This window comes from Pipistrellus kuhlii, unplaced genomic scaffold (genome assembly GCF_014108245.1).
Source record: "Pipistrellus kuhlii isolate mPipKuh1 unplaced genomic scaffold, mPipKuh1.p scaffold_m20_p_9, whole genome shotgun sequence".
Lineage (NCBI taxonomy): Eukaryota > Metazoa > Chordata > Mammalia > Chiroptera > Vespertilionidae > Pipistrellus > Pipistrellus kuhlii.
In genome coordinates this window covers 23006366-23029718 of record NW_023425595.1, presented here as the reverse complement: position 1 = coordinate 23029718, position 23353 = coordinate 23006366, and positions in this window count along the sequence as shown.

Below are 23353 nucleotides of genomic sequence, written 5' to 3'. Positions count from 1 at the left end.
GGTCCAGAGAAGCAAGGACAGCTGAGGAGGGGCAGGGAGGAAGCCCACAACTGCAGCTCACGGAGGAGGGGACAAGTCACAACCACCACAGGTAAATGCTCCCCAAAAGCCTCGGAGAAATTCAGGGTGGGGCCAGGGGTGGGGAAGCTGAGATTTCTTCCAGTCAGACAAGACTCCAGAGAAGGGTAGAATTCTGATTATTAATGGATAGATGGGTGGTGGGTGAATGAAGGGGTAGGTAGGTGGGTAGAGGGGGGATGCATGGATCAATGAGTGGTGAGTAGGTAGATGGATAGAAGAGATGAATGAATGAGTGGATAGGTGAATAACTAGTTTTTCTTACTCTTAAGTACAGGTAGTAGGCCCAAGCAGAGGGATTGGCAGTTGGCTGTCTTAGTTATAAAGCATAAACATATTGCTCACCTGGAACACACTTCACTGCCTGGAGTCCTAAAAAAACAAGCCTGCCTCATCTGCTTCTTGGCCCTCTGCCCTGGCAACCCCTGTCCCAGGCTGGTACATGGATGGGCCCCAATCAGCCCAGGGGAGGAACTCTCCCGGTTAAAATATTCCACTGCAGCAGCTAAGAATGCACGCTGATTAGCCAAGTGCATCCCGGGCCCAGCTACTCCACTCACAGCAGTGGCCTGATTAGAGAAGGAGGTGGTTCAATCAGCACAGCCTGCAGCCCTCAGCCAGGGCCCTGGCACTGCCAGCTACTCATGAGTTGGCCCTCCAGGCCAGGGCAGGCAGAGGGGTGTAGCTGTGCTGACCCCTGAAAAGTCAGCCCGGCTCCCAGCCTCTTCCTGCCTTTCTGGAACCAGGACCCTATCAGCACCTTGCAGGCTGCTAGGCTGGGGCTCCTTGTTTGATCACTTCCCTTTTAATCACTTATTCATCACAGCACTTTGAAGCAGATATTATTACTAGTCCCATTTCACAGATAAGGCGATGGAGGCCCAGTGAAGTCAGGTAGGCCACAGAACTAGAATTTCAATGCAGATCCTCAGTCCATGTGTCATATTTTAAGAGGCTTCAGGAATCTGGCAGGGAGGGAACCCAGTCAGGAATCTGCAGGACCCTTTATAGCCAGGAGGGCTGGCCAGGCGGGGTGAGGCTGATCAGGGAGCTATGCCTGTGTTTCCCCAAAGAAAGACCCCCACAGATCTCCATCCCTGGACCTGCCTGCCTCTTAACACCTCATCAGACCCTCTGACCAAAAACACTGGCCCTTTACCCTGCCCTACCAGGCCTTGCAGCCCTGCCTCCAGAGACCTGGCCTCCTTGTTGCCCGGAGCTCACATCACGGGTTCTGGGGGCGTCCACCCACCCAACCCGTCTTCTTTGTCAGAGCCTAACAGCTGCCACAAAGTTCCCATTAACTTGGATCAAGAGTAAGTGTGGCTCAGCCTTGCTCCCACCACTCTCTGCTCTCAGCAGGCCCGCGAGATCCTCCTCCGTTGCCCCAGCTCCCCTCCCTCTCCTGTCCTGCCCCTCATCATTCCCCTGGGCATCACTCCTGTGCCCCAGCCACATGCCAAAGCTGCCCAGCTTCCCCAGGCTGCTCACTCTGGAGCAATGCCTTTCACTCCCCACTCCCCATCCAGCCAGGAAACACCAACTCTTCTTTCAAATCATGGAACTAACATACCTCAATGTGGAGTTGGGGGGCCAAGAAGAGATAAACCAAAGAACTTATATACTTATATGGATAGCCCATGGACACGGCAATAGGGTAAAGAAGGGGGGCAGGGTGGGGAGGGGGGAGGGACTGGGTGGAGGGAAGTAAGGGGGATGGGAGATATCTGTAGTACTATCGACAATAAAAAGTATATTTTAAAAACATCTCAAGTTCAGTGTCATTTTCTTGATGGAACCTTTCTCCCCACATCCCAGACTAAAATAAGCACTCCCTCCTTTGGGTTCTCCTGGGTCTGCCTCTCTCACCAAAGGCCCAATAATACCTGAGTGTTCTTTTCTATTCTCATGTTTGGCTCCTCTGTCAGGCCAGGTTGCCAGATTTTAAGGCAGAACCTATTTTCCTCCAGCTCCCAGTACTGAGTAATGTTTAATCAATCAAGCAGCAAAAGATTCTCAGAACAAAACCCTTCCTGTCTAGCCTCACACACTGACTGGCACACGGCAGCAGATTGCTAAGCGAATGTGGAGGGTGGGTGGGAAAGAGCTGATTGTGCAGCTTCGATTCAAATTCTGGCAGAGTGGACACAACTGAGAATCCCCCTGCAGTGAGGCAGTTCAAGAGCCTCGTCGGAACCACCAACGAACTGCAGTAAGTCCAATATAGCTTCACAAGATTGTGGGCTGGCCCAGTCGAGCCCCACACTTCCTGTGCTCCAGGCAGAGGAGACAATGAACTGTGACCACAGGTTAATCAGATGAGACCTGATCACCAAAGGGCATCCCAGAGTTAGGAAGAGAAGCTGCTAAGCAACAGAATGAAAGCTCAGTCCCTTGGCTATCAGCCAACTACAAATCACTCTAAGGAAGACATTCCATAACCTTCCATCCATCAAGCAGGTCCACAGGTCCAAGGGCAGGGCCAATGAATGACAAAGCAACCCCATGCCCAGCACAAGTGCTTCCTCGGTGAGTCTTCTTCCAGGGAGAGAGACTAATTTGATTCCATTGACATGTGCGCCTCCTGCCTTATGAGAGGCAGAGAATGACAAGGAACTCAGCTTATCAGAACCAATCAGCGGTAGACCAAGAACTATAATAGAATTTTATATCATAGCTGTGATATAAAAATCCATTGCCAGCACTCACAGTGTATTTTTATGCTACCTTATTTCCCATAGAATAAAGATGAAAACATTTTAAAGTAACCCAGGGTAGAAGACTGTCATTAGGTTACTATGAATCTCTTTTTTAAAAAGGTAAAACATTAAGTTCCACTAGGAAATTTCCTTCTCTCCCTGTCTCCTTTGGCACTTTTTTCCTAAGATCCAGGTGCCCCTGAGAGAATGCTTTCAATCTAACCTTTATTCCAAGAACCCTCCTTTTGTTAACCTTAAATATGGAAAGCCTTTTATACAAATGTGAAGTATGTTTGGAAAACACATTGTGATATATACCCGCTATGTTCTCTAGACCATTTCTTTCGACAATCCCATTAACATAATCCAAGCTCCCATCTCCCCACCTGAGACTGCTTTGTTCTCTGCTCCTGGACTAGGAATAATCGCTCTTCAGAGTGTTCACACATATCCTTCAGTCCTGGCCATCCCTCGTCACCATTAGTCACCTGGAGCTGGTGTGTCAGTGTTTGTCGGAGCCAGAGACTCACTCAAAGAGTACTCAGGAGCCTGAGCAACTCCACACACCTTCATTGTTACCCAAGCACTGCCCCAGAGCCACTCAAGAAGAAACAGGTGGAGAACCTCTCTGAGAAATGCGATGGTATAGAGAACACAGCGGGTATATATGACAATGTGTTTTCCAAACGTACTTCACATTTGTATAAAAGGCTTTCCATATTTAACAGTTGCAGCCACTCCGAGTGGGGTCTCACACAGACATACACTGGGTTGCCTGTGACTGTCACTAAGACTGCACCTTAGTAAGAAGGCACCAGTAAGAGGGAAAGATCAAAATGGTGGGCCTCTTGTGGTTGGCCCCAACTTGGGCCTCACCTTTTGGCTTGCAGAACCAATCATCTCAGAGCACACACTTGGTGCTGAGCTGGTGGTCAAGAGAGGCTTCTGACCCAGCCTCACACTGTGCACCATCAACCTGCCCCCGAAGGCAGTATGGGCCCCAGTGTGGAACCGGGACCACAGTGCAGACACCCTACATGAGCTGCAGGCAGTGTAAGAGGAGCAGGAATATGTTTAACAGCCACGCATTGCTTACCTCCAGGTTCATATGTGAGAAGGAAATGACTTTTCTTCCTCTGCTTCCTCTCTGTTTTTCAAGCTACTGCTTGTTTGAGTCTCTGTTTCTTGCAGCAGAACCAACTGCAAGGTCTTTTTCCTGCTGACTGACCTCAGGTGGTTCATCTCCAGCAGCCCTCCAATGGAACATGGGCAGCAGCTTTTCCATCCTCTCTTCCTCTTCCAATAAGCTCCATGATGTGTATGTAGATTTGTCCACAACAACCTAGGTAATTTTTGAAGACCACTTACCAAAGGAATGTGTGAGGTGCAGCCTTTGTCAAGTCAAAAAAAGATGTGTTATAAGCAACCTAAGTATTGAATTCTACCTAATAAAAGTGAAACATGCAAATTGATTGCACCTTTGCTATGCCCACAAGCCCCACCCATCAACCATCAGGGTGAGTATGCAAATTAGCTCAACCAAGATAGTGGTTAATTTGCATAACCAGCCCAGAGTGAAGACTAAAGACAGTATAGAAAGAAGCCTTGTGCTACAGAAGGGAGTGAAGCTGAGGAGAAGCAAGCAAGCGGGATAGTGGAGAAGGCAGGGTAGCAGGCGGGGTGGGGAGAAGGGAGAAAAGCAGGTGGGGCAGGGAGAAGGGAGGAAAGCAGGTGGGGCAGGCAGAAGGGAGGAAAGCAGGTGAGGCAGCATCAGCAGCAGGAAGCCCTGTTGCAGGAATCTTCCTGCAACAGCTACTAGTCTATAATAATCTATAATAATAAAAGCATAATATGCTATTGGGACTGGACAGCCGAATGACCTTCTGGACATCCTTCCGGATGAAGCTGCAGTGGCAGGGGCCACACAGAGGTAGTTAGGGATGATCAGGCGGCCGAGTGGTTAGGGATGATCTGACAGGCAGGTGAGTGGTTAGGGGTGATCAGTTGTCATTGGATTTAGGGCCCACCTTCCTACAGGATGATATCACCTTGAGATATTTTGTGTAATTTCATCTGCAAAGACTTTTTTCAAAATAAGTCCACAGATCCAGATAGGGGTAGAGTATTTTGGGGTCTACCATTCCACCCACAAAAATCATTGTGCAGGGTACAGATAAGATCAGAGAAGGGATAACTTTACAAGGCAATGGCAGTGGTATCTTCACTGACAAGGGCATAGTTGTGGTCTCTGAGAAAAGAACGGGAGTTTATAAGGGAAGAAAGAAGATGAAGGGCATTCCAGGTAGCAGCAGGCACCAAAGCAAAGGAGAGAAAGCTAGAAGTCACCGTGAAGGAACTCTTAGTAGTGTAGTGTGGAGAGGGAGTGACAGAAGATGAGGCTGGGCAGGGAGGTGGGGCTAGACCTTGACAGGGCTTGAGATCCTAAGGGCAGGGGTCTGAACTGGATCAGGGCCACCAGAAGCAACTGAAGAGGGAACTGGTTGGGTATGTGTGGATGAGCACTCCATTCTACTCCAAGGCTCTTTTTTTTTTTTTTTTTTTTTTTTTTTTTTACATATTTATGCATTTTCTTTGCAACTTGGGCAATGAATAGCTGTGAGCTATTTGAGGGCAAGGCCATTTGCTTTATCTTTGCATCTAGCACAATGCCCATGTGTAATGTCTAACACACAGTATGTGTTCCTTAAACATGTCCTGTTTAATGAATGAACTGAAAAAGGTGACTACCAAGAGCAGGTGGCCTCCAGGCCTCAACCGTGGGAGGCAGCGTGGGAACAAAGCACAGGTCTTGTCCAAATCCCAGTTCTGCCTCTTAGGAGCTCTGTGACCTCAGACAACCCCTTCGCTTTTGGGTTCTCCATTTGCTCCTCTGAACGATGGAAATAATCATCACCGTCATAAACACTGCTGGCTAATGTCTGAACCTCAGGCAGTGCATGCCCGGGGCAGTCTCCCATACGCAGGAATTGGATCTGAAGAGGCTGCAGTGCGCAGGGAATGGGGCCCAGAGCTGGAGTTGGCCATGGCACCTTCAGCTGCTCAGATGCCAGAGGCTCAGGAGGAGCCAATGACGCAATTGGCATGAGGGCAGCCTCTGGCCGTGGCGGGGACGATGCTCCCGTGACAGGTCATGGAGCTGCCACCACAGCTGCTCACAGACGCAGTTGCCCTGCTGAAGTGGTCCCCAAAGCCCGAGCTGGGCTTCAGAAAGGCCACTGCGGAACCTTTCCTCAACACAAGGCCTGGGGGTGGGCTTCCTCTCTGATGTGGTTCCACGCCAGCCAGCCTCCCAGCTCCTGGCTCCCATCGGCTGGCCCCAGAGGCCGAGGGATAGAGCTTACATGGACTTCGTGCCCCACTGTCCTCTCCTACGATGGGGTTCTGGCTCTGAGCCCATGCTGTCCCTCTGTCCACTAGGGATACACATGGTGGCCTCCTAACCATACCCTTCTGTCACCTCCCTGTGCTATTTGAGTACCAGATGAATACAACCCTCTCCTCCTAGGCATCAGCTTTCTGGTGCAGAGCTGCTCCTTAGGCAAGATGGGACAATCCCTTGAGGACCTGGGCTTGGGACACGGAGTCTGTTGGGTGCAGGGCAAGCTAGGGACTGTAGCATCTGTTTGCGCTTGTTAAAGCCACATGGGGCCCCAGGTGTGGGCTGCAGGAACAAGCGGCAATGAGAGAGGAGAACAAGGTGCAGGCAGGAAGCTGGAGATGAGGGAAGGCACCTGCGGAGGGCCTGGTGGATTTGCACCCTCTATGCAGCCCAGCTGTCCTTCCTTAGCGCCCCTCTGCCCACTGAAACTACATCCGGTGCGTTTTCAGCTTCACGTAGCTTGGAAATCCCTGCCAGGAATGTGCTTCCTGACTCGGCCTAAAGGAACCAGCTCAGGGTGTTCATTTGTGATGCCCGGGCCTGATGCTAAGTGCTCAGGCGGGATGATGTCAGACACATGGACTTATAATATAGTTTTAAACTTGTTCGAAATATAGAAAGGAAAGAAAAAATTAACTTCATAGTGGGAGAATGCAACACATCTCTCTAACTATTGACAGATCATGCAGACAAAAATGTAGAAAGATACAAGCATTTGGACAACCTAAATCAGCTTATCTTTGTTAAAACTCTATACCCCATAATCAGTTGGTAGACATCTTTTGAAGTACATAATTTAAAAGTTTACAAAAATTGTCCACATGTTAAGCCATAAAGTAGTTCTCAATCCATTTCAAATAGATTCTTGTGCAATTAAGGTATAAGTCAATAATGAAAAGATAACCCAAACCACCAGATAACCACCACCACCACCACCAGGCTGGCTAAGCAGGTCTGCTTCACCAAGGGATTCAGGGACTGCAATCTGTCCCATGGTGACACCTGATCAATCCTTAGGGTGCTTTCCTCATCTATCCAATTGAAGCTTGGTCATGGCCATGTGTGTCTGCCACTTTGCAGAAAGAGAAAGAGACCAGGACAAGCAACTTTATTTTAAACTCACATTGCATTTGGTGCTAATTTAATCACATGGATGAGCCACACTCAGCCCAGTGGAGGCTGAAAATGTGGTGTCTGGCCATATAACTGCGTCCAGGAAAATACAGAGTGCAAAGCTGAAGTACCCTCCAGCAGTGTGCCACACGCCCAGACTCCTTCTCTGAAGTATAATATTATTAGCAAAACCACAAAAGATTAGTAGGGGGGGAAAAGAACATTACTGGCCAGCCTCACTCATGAAAAGAGATATAAAAATCCAAAACAGAAATAAGAAATTATTATTCCAGCAATTTAGAAAATATAGAAATAGAATTAAGCATTCTAACAGATTTTTTTTTTTTTAATGATCATCTCAGAGTAGACCTACTCTCAGTTGATCCTTGCAGATGAGAAAATAAAGACAAACAGAAGCTCATAGGACTCATTCAAGGTCACTTAGCAAACTGAAGTCTCCAAGTTCCCACCTTCATCCTACCTAAAGGACACAGAGGGGACCACACCCTTTGTAGTGACACATCAATTCTTTCCAACTTCCTGAGACCAGCACACATTGACAAGTCCTTGGCTTCCTAGTCTTGTGAACTAACTCCGTGAGCACTCAGACAGCACCTACGTTACAGAGCACCCTGATATGCACTGTTCCTTTCATTCTCACAGAAACCCAGTGAGATAGGGAGTGTAATTGGCCTCTTGGGTTACTATGGCCATCTCCTCATCTATAGGGATCCCAGCCATTGTTGGTCCCTGGATATGTTCCCTGAAGAATTGCACCACTGGCTCCGGGTGGGAAAACCTGTTCCCCAAGGTGTTCTGAGAAGCCCCAGAGGGCAAAGGCTGAGGCCAGAGGGCACAGGGTAGCAGGCTGGGTTCGGCAAGTGCAATGCTCCCAAGTGTCCCTGGAAGGAGCCCGCCCCAGCCTGCTCCTTTGAGTGCCCATTTAAAGACTGGAGCAGGACTATAGCTCTCCTTCCCTCCCCTCCCTGCACCACACGCGCACACACATACTTCACACACTATTTTTAGATTTATAGACGGACAGGAAGCTTTACTGTAGGGAGAGGGCTGGATTAGGAATCAGACACCACGAGCCTTGATGTTGGCTCTGTCACTCACTCACACGTGATCTTGGACAAATTGCTGCCCCGAGCCTCATCGACACGGCGCCCCCCTGCAGCTTCCATGAAGTGCTGGATCCGGGGGGTGTGCTGGCATGGAGGCAAGAAGATGCTTCCTGGCAGCATTCGTATTTATCATCACAGGAGGCAGGTGGGTTCTCTGGCTCAGCCTCTCCTGAACATTAGCACATTGGGGGTGGCCAAGAGACCCATAAATCCTGTCTGTCTTAAGTAGGATAGAGGTTCAGCTGCTGTAATGAAACCTCAAACTAACCGAAGTTTAAATAAGAAAGAAGTGCATTTCTCTCTCATGTAACAAGCTACCCAGGATTGATGGCACATCGTCGTAACGTCAGGGCCCCAGGATTCTTCCATCTGTTGCTGTCCTCACCCTATGGTCGGGATGGTTGCCATCGCCTCTGGGTGCCAGGAAGCAGGCCGGAGGGACAGGGCCCCTCCTCCCCGTTAAGGACATAATCCAGAGATTGTTCATATGTGTTTCTTCGGTCCCACAGGACACAACTCAGCTGCATGGCCACACCCAGCCACCGTGGAAGCCAGGGTGTATAGTCTTCAGCTGAGCAGCTATATTTCCAGTTTATAATTCTACTAATATTGAAAAAGGGGCAGAGTCATTGGAGGATAACTTCCCATCTCTTCCATATCGTCCTTCTCTTTCCATACTTAAGGGGAAAGAGAAATCCTTTTGGGCTAAGTATGGGCTCTCTAGTCGAGTTTTAGATGGGCATCCATTTGAATTTGTGGTGACTTTTAGAGGCTCTATTTGGAGACACTAAGTGAGGGAATTCAGCAAATAAACATGGCCTCACACAGGTGAAGTCTGCATACCGGTGGGAGCACCTTCTCCCTGCTCTCCAGTGAGAAAGAGCGCCTAAAGGGCACAGTGGGGCTCAACACAGCTGAAGGCATGTGTGTCCAGCAAGACTACCCAGGCCCTGAGATCCTGGCCTCAGTCACCCACTGGGAGCAGAAATGAGGACCCGGCCTCTTCACTAGTCTCCGCCACCACGTGCTTCTCTGTCCAGAGAGGCAATGGTGTGGAGGACCGCTGGGAACGGGGCGCAAAGCCCCGAGCTGGGGTTCAAGGAGGCCCTCACCCTCCCTGAGAGGCTATACCATCAGCGTTGTTGGCAGGTTCAAGGCCTCTAGATCCAGAGCTGGCAAGGTGTGGCCATAGCCAGGGGCTCAGGAGTCCCTCACAGAGAGCTGGGGGCCAATGAGGACCAGCTGCCCCATGACAAGGGCCAAGAGCAGAAGCTGGCACCAGGAGCTGGGTGGCTGCACCCTCTGTTCAGGGCCTGGCGCACAGTATAACGTCAGGATGCCAACGTCAGGTTAGCCATTTACAGGAGCCCCTCGTGCCTTGTTAGGGGTGTATGAGTATTTTATAGAGAAATTTCTCACGTATTGTTCATAAAAACCCTGTGGGGAAGGAGGAAACCGAAGCTAAAAGAAGGGAAATAACACTGCAGACCACATGGCCAGGGAGGGGTGAGTGGCAGGATTCAAGGCCAGTCTGTCTGATTCCCAGGTCAGCGAACTCACCTCTACAGCTTCGGAGGCAAACTCAGAGGAGAGAGGGGGGAGCATGGGAGTTAGCATCAGGCGGGCTTCCAGCCCTCCACTCCCACCAGCAGCCAATCCCAGCCCTCCATTCCCAACCCCAGCCCTCTAGTCCCACCAGCAGCCAATCCCAGCTCTCCACTCCTACCAGCAGCCTATCCAAGCCATCTACTCCCAATCCCAGCCCTTCATTCCCACCAACAGCCAATCCCAGCCCTCCACTCCCAAACCCAGCCCTCCATCCCTACCAACAGCCAATCCCAGCCCTCCACTCCCACCAGCGGCCAATCCCAGCCCAGCCCTCTGCTCACCTGCAGCCAATCCAACCCTCCCCTCCCACCAGCAGCCTCTCTGAGCTTCCACGTGACAGAGACCATCAATCCAGCAGGGACGCTGGGTGTGCTATTCACCCCTCTGATCCTGCAGCTCCCACCTCCCCAGCTCCCCCACCCTCGCCATCTGCCCTCTTGCCCCGCTCCATTGTTCCTCTCCTCAGACGATGCGTTATTTGTATTTTGTCCATCGCTGTGCACTACGTGGAGGCTCCGTGAGGGCAGGAACTTCTGACTTTATCCACTATTGCATCCTCAATTCTGGCAAGGAGTGGGCACCTAGTAATATTAACTAGTGGATTTATCTATCTACTATCTATCTATCTATCTATCTATCTATCTATCTACCAACCAATGGGCACCCAGTAAATTCAATGAATCGATCAATTGTCTAGCAGGCTGTACACATGCCTTATTACACCCCCCCCGTCCCCCCCCCCCCTCCACCTCGTCCCCAGGGATAAGCCGAACAAAGGCTCTGTGTGCATGTGCATACAAACACACATTGACAAGGTGTGAGGGGCGAGACTGTGCCTGAGAACCTCAGGCTACGGCGGGTTGGCTCATTCCCTCCTTGGGAAACAGGAGTGGCGCGGAGGGACCCAGCTCCGGGAAAGCAGCGCACACCATGCCCCCCAGGCAGGAGGTCCATCTGTTCCCCGCTGCCCGCCCGCGGGAGCCTTCCCACCTCCCAGTCAGGACCACACCTCTCCCAGCAGCGCTGAACCAGCCTTTGGGGCCAGCTCTGCGCCCTTCTAGATGACAGCTTCCTCCAGTCCCCAAAGCAGAACACCCAGACACTTGGCATTTTCAACAGGCATCTCTGTTCCTGCCACAGCACAGAGATGTACTGGAACGTTATGAGGAATGGGCCATTCTGGCCTGCGAGGGCAAACCCCAAGCATCATATGTTTATATGATGCAGCCGGTCTCCATCCCTCTCTCGGGACCGATTCAGGAGACCCCAGCGCGCCCATAGCAACCTCTGGTGCTGCTGCTGAGGCGGCCGCTACAATCGCCAGGCATTCCCATCACTTATTATCTGCAGCACAAACACCTACCACTTTGTCCTAACATTTTGGCAGTTCCCTACAAACAGAGCACTTAGCGCTGCCCCATAGCTCTGCGCGCGCGCTGGGCCCAGGCTCCCAGCTGCAGGGCAGCCAAGTGGCCTGTAACACAAGCAAATGCAATCTTTGGGATTGTTTTTATGGGCCTGGGCGGCCCCTGCCACTCCCCCTGCTCCCGCGGCAGACTGCACCACACGGTTTTTGGACGGGCCCTGGCTGGGCCCCGGTGACGCCAGCCCGGGGGATTACAACAGGCTGGACTGTGCGGCCCGAGTGGCATTTTCCACCCTTGGCCAGGGACTTCCGCTGCAGGCGCCGGGGATCTGCGGCCTACGCATGGTTTGGGCGCTACCCTCACAGCTGGGTACCCCTGGCACAGACTGATCCAGCAGGGAGGACTAGAAAAGCCCCAAACACAACCACTGGCTGCCCAAATATTTGCCTCCCCAGCCCGAGCAAGAAGCCCCGGGCCTGGCCAGTTCAAAGGCCTGGTAGCTTTTCCTGGCAGAGCTGGCGGATTCTGGAGGCCGCAGGACATGGTGCAGAGCCGCTTTGTGGGCCTGGTCCGCTGCCCACAGCAGGGATTCGTCCAGCCTCCGGACTGGAGAGGTGACTCCAGGGATGGCTGGACAGTCTGGCTGTCTCTCGTCCTCTTTCCTGGGCCCCTTCCCTTTGGCCCATCCAACTAGCTACTGCCTCTTTCTAGTGATCCCTGGATGCTCCCATGGCTGCAGAAGGTGTCCGAGAAACACTGGGGAGGCCCTGCTAAGTGCCAGGTGCTATAACATGAATGGCTGTTACCTTCAATCCTCCTGGAAGTCCTGTGAGGAGGTGGCATTGTCTCTATCTGAAAGGTAAAAATGCTTGTGCTCAGAGAGATCCAGTGACCTGTCCCGAGTCACACAGCTGGTGCTGGGACAGAAACCCGGAACTGCCGCAATCCAAACCTGATGCTTTTGCATCCTGGGGAGAGAAGTAGGAGCTCAAGAGAGCTTCTTGAGCCTGGCCAGTGTGGCTCAGTGGTTGAGCATCAGCCTATGAACCAGGAGGTCATGATTCAATTCCCAATTGGGGCACGTGCCTGGTTGCAGGCTTGATCCCTAGTGTGAGGCACACAGAACGGAGCCAATCAGTGATTCTCTCTCATAATTGATGTTTCTATATCTCTCTACACCTCCCTTCCTCTCTGAAATCAATGTGTGTGTGTGTGTGTGTGTGTGTGTGTGTGTGTGTGTATATATATATATATATATATATATATATATATATACATACACATATATATTTTAAGAGAGCTTCTTGAGAAGCCAAACACTCTTGCTCACTTGGGGAAGGCACTAAGGATGTGCTCTGTGACACCGGGCAATTGTCCTGTCCTCACTGATCTGAAGTGTCTCCCTCTGTGCAGTGAAGGGCATGGATCTGATATCCTCTTAGGTCTTCCTTGTTTCTTACACTTGACCAGGCTGAGCTCTGACCTTCAGAATACACACCCTTCACTCAGGCCTCCTCAGCCACCGCAAGGTTCTACACTGGCCTCCTGCTGCCTCCCTGTCTGCCATAGGCACCCCTTCTCCCCTCCCCCGCCCCAGCACACCCCCAGGAGCCCACATGGGCTGTGTACCTGGACACTCCACAATATCTACACCCGTTGGCTTGATGTTCAAGGCCTCTCAAAGTCTGGCCCCACTCTCAGGCACAAAGCATACTGCCACACCAGACCCAGGGGACTAGAGGAAGAAGCTAGGCCCAGGGTGGGTAAGGAGACAGAGGCTCACCTGGGCCAGGGCTGCAGTGGAGCTGGGCTGAGGATTCAGGCTTGGAAGCTGGAAGCTCTGTGTTGGGGTAACAGGCAGTTTGTCAGCCTCTCAAGGCCAGGCTCAGGCACAACTGGGGAGCCCGCAGAGGCTACCAGGAACTTGGCTCAGTCCTGGAACTAAGCAAGCTACAAGGGGTTCCGGCCAGAACCTGGCTCTTGACGAAACCAAAGGGCTAATCAGGGAAAGCAAGGCAGTTGTCAGTTGGGAAGACAGAGTAGGAATCCTCCCCTTAACGGGGCATCCAGACCCGAGGTGCTGCCCAGCTAAAGCCATGCATCCAGGATGGGCTGGGGTCTGAGGCCTCAGAGGTACAGCCTGTCTCCATCGGGACTAACTTAGGAGCCTGTGGGAACCCACATATTCGTGTGGCTCCCCTTCATGCTGGAGATTGCTGCTGTGTTCCCCCGCCTCCACTGCAGTATCTCTTCCTGACACCCCACCGAGTGGTACTTATCGCCCCAGACTCACTCTGCTCTCCCTCAGTGCCCCCCTTCTGTTCTTCTTTCTCCAAAATGTCCCCATCAAGCCTGCACTCATCTGGCAGGCCTGGTTGGCAGGTCACTCACACTGCCTAGACCGGTGGTGGGCAAACAGCGGCTCATGAACCACATGCGGCTCTTTGGCCCCTTGAGTGTGGCTCTTCCACAAAACACCACGGCCTGGGCGACTCTATTTTGAAGAAGTGGCATTAGAAGAAGTTTAGGTTTAAAAAATTTGGCTCTCAAAAGAAATTTCAATCGTTGTACTGTTGATATTTGGCTCAGTTGGCTATTGAGTTTGCCGACCACTGGCCCAGACCGTCTTTTCTGAAAGGAGACCTTAGGGCCCTCAAGAATTCCCACAGCACCTTCTCCTTCTCTTGTCAGGACTGAGCAACAGTGAGCTTTCACAGATTCCCTCAAGTGTTCATTCAACAACGCAAAGATGTCTGAGCCAGGTCACATGTTAAGTGGCAACGATAAGAGGCACTAAGATGGCCCAAGTCCAGGCGTCATAAGCCCTGGAATCCGATTGCAGGGTTTTTCAGATCTGGGCCCACTGAGGTGCTGGCAAGAAGGGAGAGAACCAAGAGCAAGGACCCATGGAAAAGTTCTTAAAGTTCTTATCCGCAGCCCTGGGATAGCCAACGAGCAAGGGGAGCAGGCGGTGACTGCAAAGGCAGGCCTGGCTCTCATGGGATGCACTGGCCATTCCTGAGGGCTTAAGTCCTGAGAGTGACCTGAAGCCATGGAAGGTGGGATATCTGGTCACATTCTCCCATTGAAAAGTTTTTTTTGTTTTTTGTTTTTTTGTTTTTTAAAAAACAACCACCAGGTGATCTTGGTTGAGTATCATAATGGCTGAGTTTCAGCTTCCTCATCAGCAAAATGGGAAAAATCCTGCCCACGCTTTACTAGTAGAAAGAGCTATGGCTAGGCAAAGCTTGTTGGCAATGATAAGGAGATAGTAAGAGGCTTTCCTGCCCTTTCCCCCACCCACCCCACCCCCTCTTCCCAGGTCATCCAGAGGCGCTCACCAGGCACCAGCCAGGGCCCAGCGTTTCCTTGACAAGTAGCAACCTCAGCCTCAGGGTGGCCCGCTGGCCCTCTCCCTGCCCAGCTGCCCAGGCCTGGGAATAGACAGGCCCCGCCCAGCCTAATTACGCCCATCCTGCATCTGCCTTTGGTTAAATGCACAGCTCCTCTCACAGGCTTGGAACACCAGCCATAAACAGAGCATCTGCATGGCGGATGCTGACGTTTAAAAATAGCCCAGCCTTGGGAACCGCATTCCCCAGCCCTGGGGAGTTCCTGGAATGGGAGAGGGACCATCTTTGCAGATTTCGCCCTGCAGCAGCACACCCTGAGTGTCCCTAGGCCAGGGCCAGAGAGGGGGCTGCCATACTGGTGCAGTTCCCCAGGCAGCCACCAGGTGGCGTCGGGTCCGCCGCCTGGGGGGCCAGAGAAGCTCCCGCAGGCCCCAGCCCCTGGCAATGCCCGGCTCTCCCACCACTTGGTCCTGGGAGTTGGCTGTGGGCAGTGGCTTGGCAGCCGGCGGCTGGGGGCGGGTGGTGGGGCTGGTGTGGGGTTTCAGCCTCCCCGGAGGGCCCTCATGGCTGTGCGCTGAGCAAACGTTCAGGCCTGATGTCGGCGGCAACATGCGGAACCAATTTTCGGGGAACTCGGCAGCCAAACCATCCACCTTTGGGCGGGAGACAGGATCGCTGTCAGCCCCGGGGCTCAGTGTCTTCCTTTGGAAAACCAGAGAGGTCTCCTCACAGCGGGGGCAAGGCCAGCCTAGCTTTGGGGGTTGGGGGAAGAATACAGAGGCTGAGGCAAGCTCTGAGATCATCAGCACTGGGCTGGGGGCTTATAGTTGGGGCTCAATGACCAGTTTTGTGGTTTTTATGAAGCATCTACTATGTGCCCAGCATCACCCTGCATTCCTGTTTGTTCTACATCCACGTGTTCGGGGTAGTATAGGAGAGGACGCTGAGGTTGCCACTAGACAGGGAGATTCTGTGCCTTGGGGGCTGTGCTGGGCTCCGCCCGCCTGGCTCCTCTGGGGTTACTCAAGGGGAGTTGGGAGGCAGAAAAAATCATTGTTCATGGACTTTCCTACCTAATTCTCAGGGCGGGTCAGCCAGGCCACTGCTCAGAGTCCCAGTCTTTAAGGAGCACTAAAACACATCATTGGTTTGGCTCAGTAGATAGAACGTCAGCCTGTGGACTGAGAGGTCCCAGGTTCGATTCCGGTCAAGGGCATGTACCTTGGTTGCGGGCACATCCCCAGTAGGGAGCATGCAAGAGGCAGCTGATCAATGATTCTCTCTCATCGATGTTTCTAACTCTCTATCCCTCTCTCTTCCTCTCTGCAAAAAAATCAATAAAATCTATTTAAAAACAAACAAACAAACAAACAAAACACACATCCTTGGAATAAACCAGAAATGCAAAGCTAATTTGGGTCCCTGCACAAAGAGAGGAGCATAAGCTGATCCTCCTGCCACCCAAGCACCCCTACCCCTACCCCACAACCCCCCTATAGTAACACCAGCGGGGCCAGAAGGCCGGAGATCCTCAGAGCCCCCAGGGCCCAGGATCTCCTCGTCTACTGACAACCTCAGCGTCTTCTCCTAAACTACCCCCATAAAACGAACATAGAACAACTATTGAAACCACACACCTTTGAACACAGAATTACCAGCTTTTCTGGATTTCCTAGTGGTGTGGGCCTGGACACTCTTATAACCACTCCCATTTTACAGATGAGAACACTGACACCCAGGGAGCTAGGCTCTGCTGAACCAAGACCCTAGGGAAGGGTTGTGGGGGGGGGGGGGTAGGTGTACAAGAAGAAGAGTAGGTGGCAAGCAGGCAGGCAACATCAGATGTTTTCTGTGCTTTCTGAGCTTGTTCAGGGCCGTTCACTGGCCTGAGACTCGGTTCCCTCATCCACGGTGTGGGAACGCTAACGGACCGTCCCTCAGAAGGGCAAGGCTTCCCAGGAAGTCATTCCATGACCGAACAGGAAGAAGCAAACAGAAGAAAGAAAGGCCTGACAGTGGCCTCCAGCAAGGCCAATGACTCCATAAGAAAAATGAGGGTCCCTCCTAACCTGCTCCCCCCCTCCCGCTACCCCAGTCATGGGCTCTGGCCATCCCTGAAGGTGGCAACGAGGTAGGTGGCACTGAGCAAGTGTGGGGCATCTTATTGGCCGCCCACACGAATGAGCAGCCCCACACCCCCACACGGTATGTGAAACGCGGGGTGTGTGTGAAGCCACTGCATGAGCATGCACAACCCCTGGGCGTGGGTGCTGGTAACACGGAGCACAGCGCCCAGCTCGTGGGGCCTGCACGTTGGAGGGAACTGCTCCCCGTGCCTGTGATGTGAGCGTTTGCTTTAGCGCTCGCTGATGCAGTGTGTGGTGTCTCCCTTCTGAGAAACGAGGAGGACTTGACACCCATTCTCCCTCTCCCCTTCCCTCCCCTCCCCTCCCCCCCACACACACTATCTGGCTGGTCTGTAGGCATAGACAGCAAGAACAGGATCTTGGTGATGGAGCCCATGGTAGTGGGGTGGCAAGTGTAGATGCTGGGACAGTCACAACCCATGCAAAGGTCTGGGAAGGTGCTGAGGCAGGAGCCTGTGGGGAGGGGGCAGCTGCCCTCTCCTCCCTCCCCAGAGAGTGAAGATGCTTTGTCAGGCCATTATGATGGCTCCCCCATCTGCTAGGAACATGTTGGCAGAGGCCATCCCAGCATCAGGCAGGAGGACTGAATACTCACAGAGTGTGAGGGAACTTTATTATTGGATTGTGCCCCAGCAGGGCCTTTACCGATTCCAAATTTCACATTCTCCATCCCTCTGAGTTCTCCTGAGGAGGGTATGATCTCCAGCCTGTAGTTCAGGAAACGAAGCTAAGGCAGGGTGCAGTCTGGAGGTCAGTGAATAGTTGCTAAAATGCCTCTGGTTGCGCCCTCACCCACTGGACAAAGCTCCAGGCGCCTCTCTGGGCTTTCCAGGCCCGCTTGGGTCAGGCTCACCCACTCAGCCGCCTCATCGTCACAGGCCCCTCCATCCATCCTGGTTCCAGCCACATGGAATGTCTCGCTGTTCTCCAAAAAGTTATTTGGGAAGACCCGTCCTCCTCTGCCTGACAAACTCCTATTCTGTCTTCAAGACCCCCTCAAACACCACCGCTCCCCTCCCCCCTCCGCCGCCACCTCTTGTACTCCTGTCTTGGAGCTTCCACAGCACCACTCACCGAGCCCCACTGAACGTATGACAATGACCTTGGCTATTGCATTCACTGAAGCCTGCTCTGAGTCCCACACTGTGCTGGTACTTGAGATGTATTTTATCTGTGCATTCCCAAAGGGCCAGGGCTAGGGTGGAGCAGATAAGATACTCACTTCTGCTGCAAAATGTAAGAAGGTGCCCAAAAAACTCAGTCATCAAAATAACTAATGTTTGAAGTGATTAAAAAGTATAGCAGGTATCTGAAATATGTGTGCATACATGGGCTGGCATTCACTCTTCTGATGCACTGGGCATTTTCCCTAATAAGGGCCCTTTGTGACCAGGGAAATGGTTCTAAGTACCAAGAGATAGAGATATTGGGAAGGAGTCTCAACACACACACACACACACACACACACACACACACGAGAGAGAGAGAGAGAGAGAGAGAGAGAGAGAGAGAGAGAGAGAGAGAAGTGGATGCCTTTCAAAATGCTTCTCAAGTGATTCCTGAGGATGCTGGAGGTGGCTAGCCATGGCCCTAAAATAGTTTGCTCCTGAGGCTTCTGAAGAACCCAGTTTCTTATTCCCCTTCATGCCAGCAGCATGAGAGCCAAAGTTGCCATAGATTCAGCCAAGGACAGCCTTTCTCTTCTGCTGAAGTCCAGCCAATGGCTAATGTGGCCCTCCTCCTTGTCTGCTCCTGATTCCATCACATGCTTGTGTTGAGCAGTTGGGAGTGGTCACACTGGTGGGAAGGGAAGTGGCACGGTCATTCTTGGAGTGGCGAGTACTAAGACCCATTCAGTTCTGCAGAAATAATATGTCTGACCTAATTCGGGGGAAGTGGCCAATATTGGGACTATAAATGTGTGTGTCCTTCACTGAGCCAAGTGTGGGGAAGATCGTGGTCATGCACAAAGAAGAAAGGCAAGACAAGCTCTCTGACCCCAGTGAGAAGAGAAGATAGATATTAATAAAGAGTAAAAAAAAAAAAACCAAAAACAAAAACAAAACAAATGATAAATGGTAATAGTGTAATGAGTGATGAGTGCTATGGGGAAGAGATTTGTGGGCTGAGAGCATATGTAACAAGTGCTGCAAAAGGCAGCAAAGGCTTTCCTTAGAACCTGAGGGCTAAGTCTACCTGATGGCAGGTGAGCATGGGCTAGAGAAGATGTTGAGAAGAGGGTTCCATTAAGAGGGAACAGCATATGCAATTATTGAAAAGACCTTTTAGCCCAAAATAAGTGGGAGGAAGGAAACAACAAAGATTAGAGTGGAAATCATTGAAATAGAAAACAGACAAGCAATTGAGAACAGTCAATAAAACCAAAGGCTGGTTCCTTGAAAAGCTCAATAAAATTGATAGATTTTTGAGCAAGACCAAATCAGAAAGAAGTAAACAAGAGCTACAAATCTCAAGCATGAAAGCAGGAAGGATAATAAAGAAATATTACAGGAAGTCTCTTTGACTTCTGACGAGTGTACACATTTGGAAGCTTCGATGAAGAGGACACGCATCGTGTGAAGCTTTCCCCAAACATGCTCTAGTACATGCCACTCCTGGCATGACCGTGCCATGTCCCTTCCCACCAGATGACTCTATCATCCTCCAGGTCTGCAATGCCTGTAGCTCTTAGTTTCCTGTGGCTACTTAAACTTAAATGAAGTAAAAATAAAATTTTCAAAAATCAAAAACTCAGCTCTTCAGTCTCGCTATCACATTTTAAGGGCTCAGTGGCCACGTGGCTGGCAGCGATGGTGAGGGTCCGCACAGACATAGAATGTCTCCTCACTGTTCACAGCTCTGCTGGACAGCATTGCTCTTGACCCAATGATGCTATGAGGGTGGACCTCTCCAACTGGAAGTGGAACCAGTTGCTCTTTTGTGAGTTCCATGGAGGCTCGGACTGGCAGCTGCACCTTCCGGTGTGTGCTGTACGGTGTTGTGCTTGGGATTGGCCTGCTACTGTTACCCACAGTTCTGAGAAGGGTCAGCTCATTTCAACACGATTCGCTGTGCATTTTCATTGTACTGGGCCCCATTCCAGGAGCTAGAGATTTTTAAAATGACGAGACAAGGGCTGTGCCCTCGAGGAGCTCACTGTCCAGGTTGGAAGGCAGGCAATGACCTCATGGGCGCCAGGCAGAGGACAGAGCATGTGGTAGGGACCTCGGGAGCACAAGGGAGCTGAGGTGATTGCTGGAAGGGGAGCTGGGAAAGCTTTGGAAACAGTCCATGTCCAAGGAATTGCTGAATGACAAATGGGAGTTCCCTCAACGGTCCTTACAGAGAAAAGTAATTCAGAACGAATAAACAGCACGTTCAAAAGCAAAGGAGGGAGACATAGGCAAAGTGTTGGAGAACTACAAGCCAGTTGTCATCAGTGGATGCAGTGGCCTAATCTCATGTCTCAACACCACATAAAGCTTGGCCTGGGTTAACTGTTCCATAAACATGTAAATAACATGTGTGTTAGTTCTGAAAGTCACCTATGACAAACTATAACTTTACACCTCAGTTGAATTTCCCCTCTGAGCCCTCTTATACCAGGATGTCAGGAACTGAAAATAAAGGGGTCCTGGGAGACATTGTTTGAGGTGCTGGATCGAGCCTCACCTGAAGGTGCTTCTATGTCTGGATTTTGATTATGTAAAACATTAAATTCTTGTGTGTGTGTGTGTGTGTGTGTGTGTGTGTGTGTGTGTGTTTATCAGTTCATTGGAGTTGGGTTAGCTGCCATAAAGGATACATTGACAGGAAATGATCAAATACATTTGATCATTTGAGCGGCTCTCATTCTTAGGGTGAATCAGAACCACTTGGAGGGTTTGTTAAAATTAACACAGATTCCTGGACCCCGCCCTCAGAAACTTAGATTCAGTTAGGTCTGAGGTGGTACCTGTGAGTCTGAATTTGTAATGAGCCCTCAAAAAGTGAGGCTGGTTCAGACCCCAGTGTGAGTAGCACTGTCTGAGCCATGTACCGAAGGTCACTTGCTAGTAAGTGGCCATCTGGGATGGGAATCTAGCTCTGTCTGATTCTAGGCTCAGGACTTTTTCAACTCAGCACCTTTAGTAAACAGGGGAGCGAGAGTATTTTAGCAGCAGGATATTGGATGTATTTGTCTTGCTTATAACCAGAAGACTAGCTGTAAGGGAGGGAGAAATCCATCAAGTTTAAGTTGTTTATAGAATGAAGTGCAATAATTTTCAGCCACCCTCGCTTGATTATTCACCCCTTAAAATGCCAGTCTTGTTTCTGGCCCAGCTATCTTTCACCTACAGAAGACATCTCCCTCTTTGCACACACACACAGGACTTCATTATGTGGGCCACTTAATTACATGTGTAAAATGGAATGAAATTTCATATGTCCATATGGAGTCGTGTTAGGTAATATTTTTATAATGTTGCTTCCAGCCATCGTGTGAAAGTTATAACGTCATTGCCACATAATTTCTTGGAAATTCCCACCTAATATTATATGGGTAAAGCCAAATAAACGTTCTCTACCTTTCCCTTCCCCACCCTCTGCCGCCCCTCCCCCAACAACCCAATCAACTGTTTCTCTAAAGAAGGCGAAAGGCTTGGACAACTCTGGACGATTCTGAACATAAAATTAACCTGGGCCTCCAAGGTCACCCAAGATGGTTGAGGGTTTCTGACGTTGGTCAAGGGGAAGGGGCTATGGCTTCTTCCCTCCCACCTCTTTGTATCTGAATGAACTATCTAGCTGGGGTTTTTGTCTCTGTAGAGATGGAGTAGGAGGCAGTGGATGCTGTCACTAGCCAACAGGGCCGCCATCTGGAGCCTGGAATCCTCAGATCTGGGTTGAAACCCTGGTGGATTCCAACCCACTTAAGAGGTGTAAGGTGAGCTCATGATGGCTTTCACTGTTTCGTTCAGTTCAGTCCAAACACTGTTCGTGGATGCTAAGTAGGATTCCAGGCCTTGTGCTAAGTGGTGAGGGCTTAGAGACAAGTTAGGGACGTACCTGGGTCTGATGACTGCAGCATCTGTGCCAGACCTTGGCTTGTGGGGCAATGCGAGCAGCTTTGTGGTTTGGAAAGACCACCTTGGGCTAAGCCTGGGGTGGTGGGCTTAGAGGCCCAAAGTCTGGGTGGTACATTGCTGTGGGGTCCAGAAAAGAGATCTCAAAGCCCTGAACCAAGGCAGGGCTCACCGGCAAGCAGGGGAGGGCACGGCTGAAGGGTGTCCAGATGGGCAAAGCAGTAGGATGCAGGAAGGACGGGGGACAGGATGTTCCTCTCAAGTTCAAATGGCACAGTCAACACGAACTCATTCATCCTCTGCACCTGGTTCAGTCTGAGGCACGTGAAATTGTTTAACCAATTATCCCTACATCGAGTGAACTCAATCATCCCCAAATTAACTCATGTCTCTGAGCCTTTCTTTCCATTTCCAAGAAACTCGCTGTTGACTGAGTTCCGTAGTGCAGGTAGATGGCCTGGCTCTGTGTCTGGCCCACAGTATCTACGAAAGACCCTAGAGTTCACACCTGTACAAAACCCTGAGGATTAGGAGGACAACTGAAATGTCAGGTTGAACACATGCATACATGTGAGTGCTGCTTTCTCCAGGAACATTGCTACAGGATGTGTAGCAGGATGTTCTTAAAGGCATGAAACCAGAGGATGCAGGGAGCAGCCGGGGAGACGGCACTAGCATTTTCAATGGGGGAAGCAGACTGAAATGGAACTGATGAGCAGGCCCAGGGAGGCCCGGCTGAGCCAGCTGCAGAAACCGCAGAAGCAAAATGACCTACACTGCAGAACCCTCTACACTTCAGAGTCTAAAGGCTCGGGGATTGCCGCTGATATCCCTGGAAGAGAAAGGCAAGGTGAGGCTGACATGGAAGAATTGGTGGTCTGTCTGCAGGAAATGGATGCATCCTCTGCTCACCTCTGCACAGATGTGGGCTTATGCCCCCCTCATGCTCCCCCATCCTCCTCTGCAGCAGGAGATTGGAGGCTTGGTCTCCGTGATGGAGCAGCAGAAACTGCACCAGACACAGAAAACAAGGGATTCAATAAAGTCAACGCACTGAACTTGTCCCTGCTCGGTCCCCAGAGGGCTGGCAGTCAGGCTGAGACCTCCTGGGCAGGAGACTGAGAGCTCAGAGGTTCTCCAGGAACAGTCGCTCACAGTGAGGATAATAGACGGTGAGCCCTCCCTCCTGGGACTTCCCTTTGGGTTTCTGTTTCCTCCTCTTAAATGCCAGCGAAGTGCTGAGGCTCACCAAACACATTAGTAAAGTGTCCAGCACCAAAGAAAGACAACACGATAAGCAACCAAATGTAAGCTGCCCAAGGACTGGGGGTAGGAGTGCATTGTTTTGTTTCCAGAATTATCCCAAGTTCCTATTTGCCTGACGAATAGTAAGTG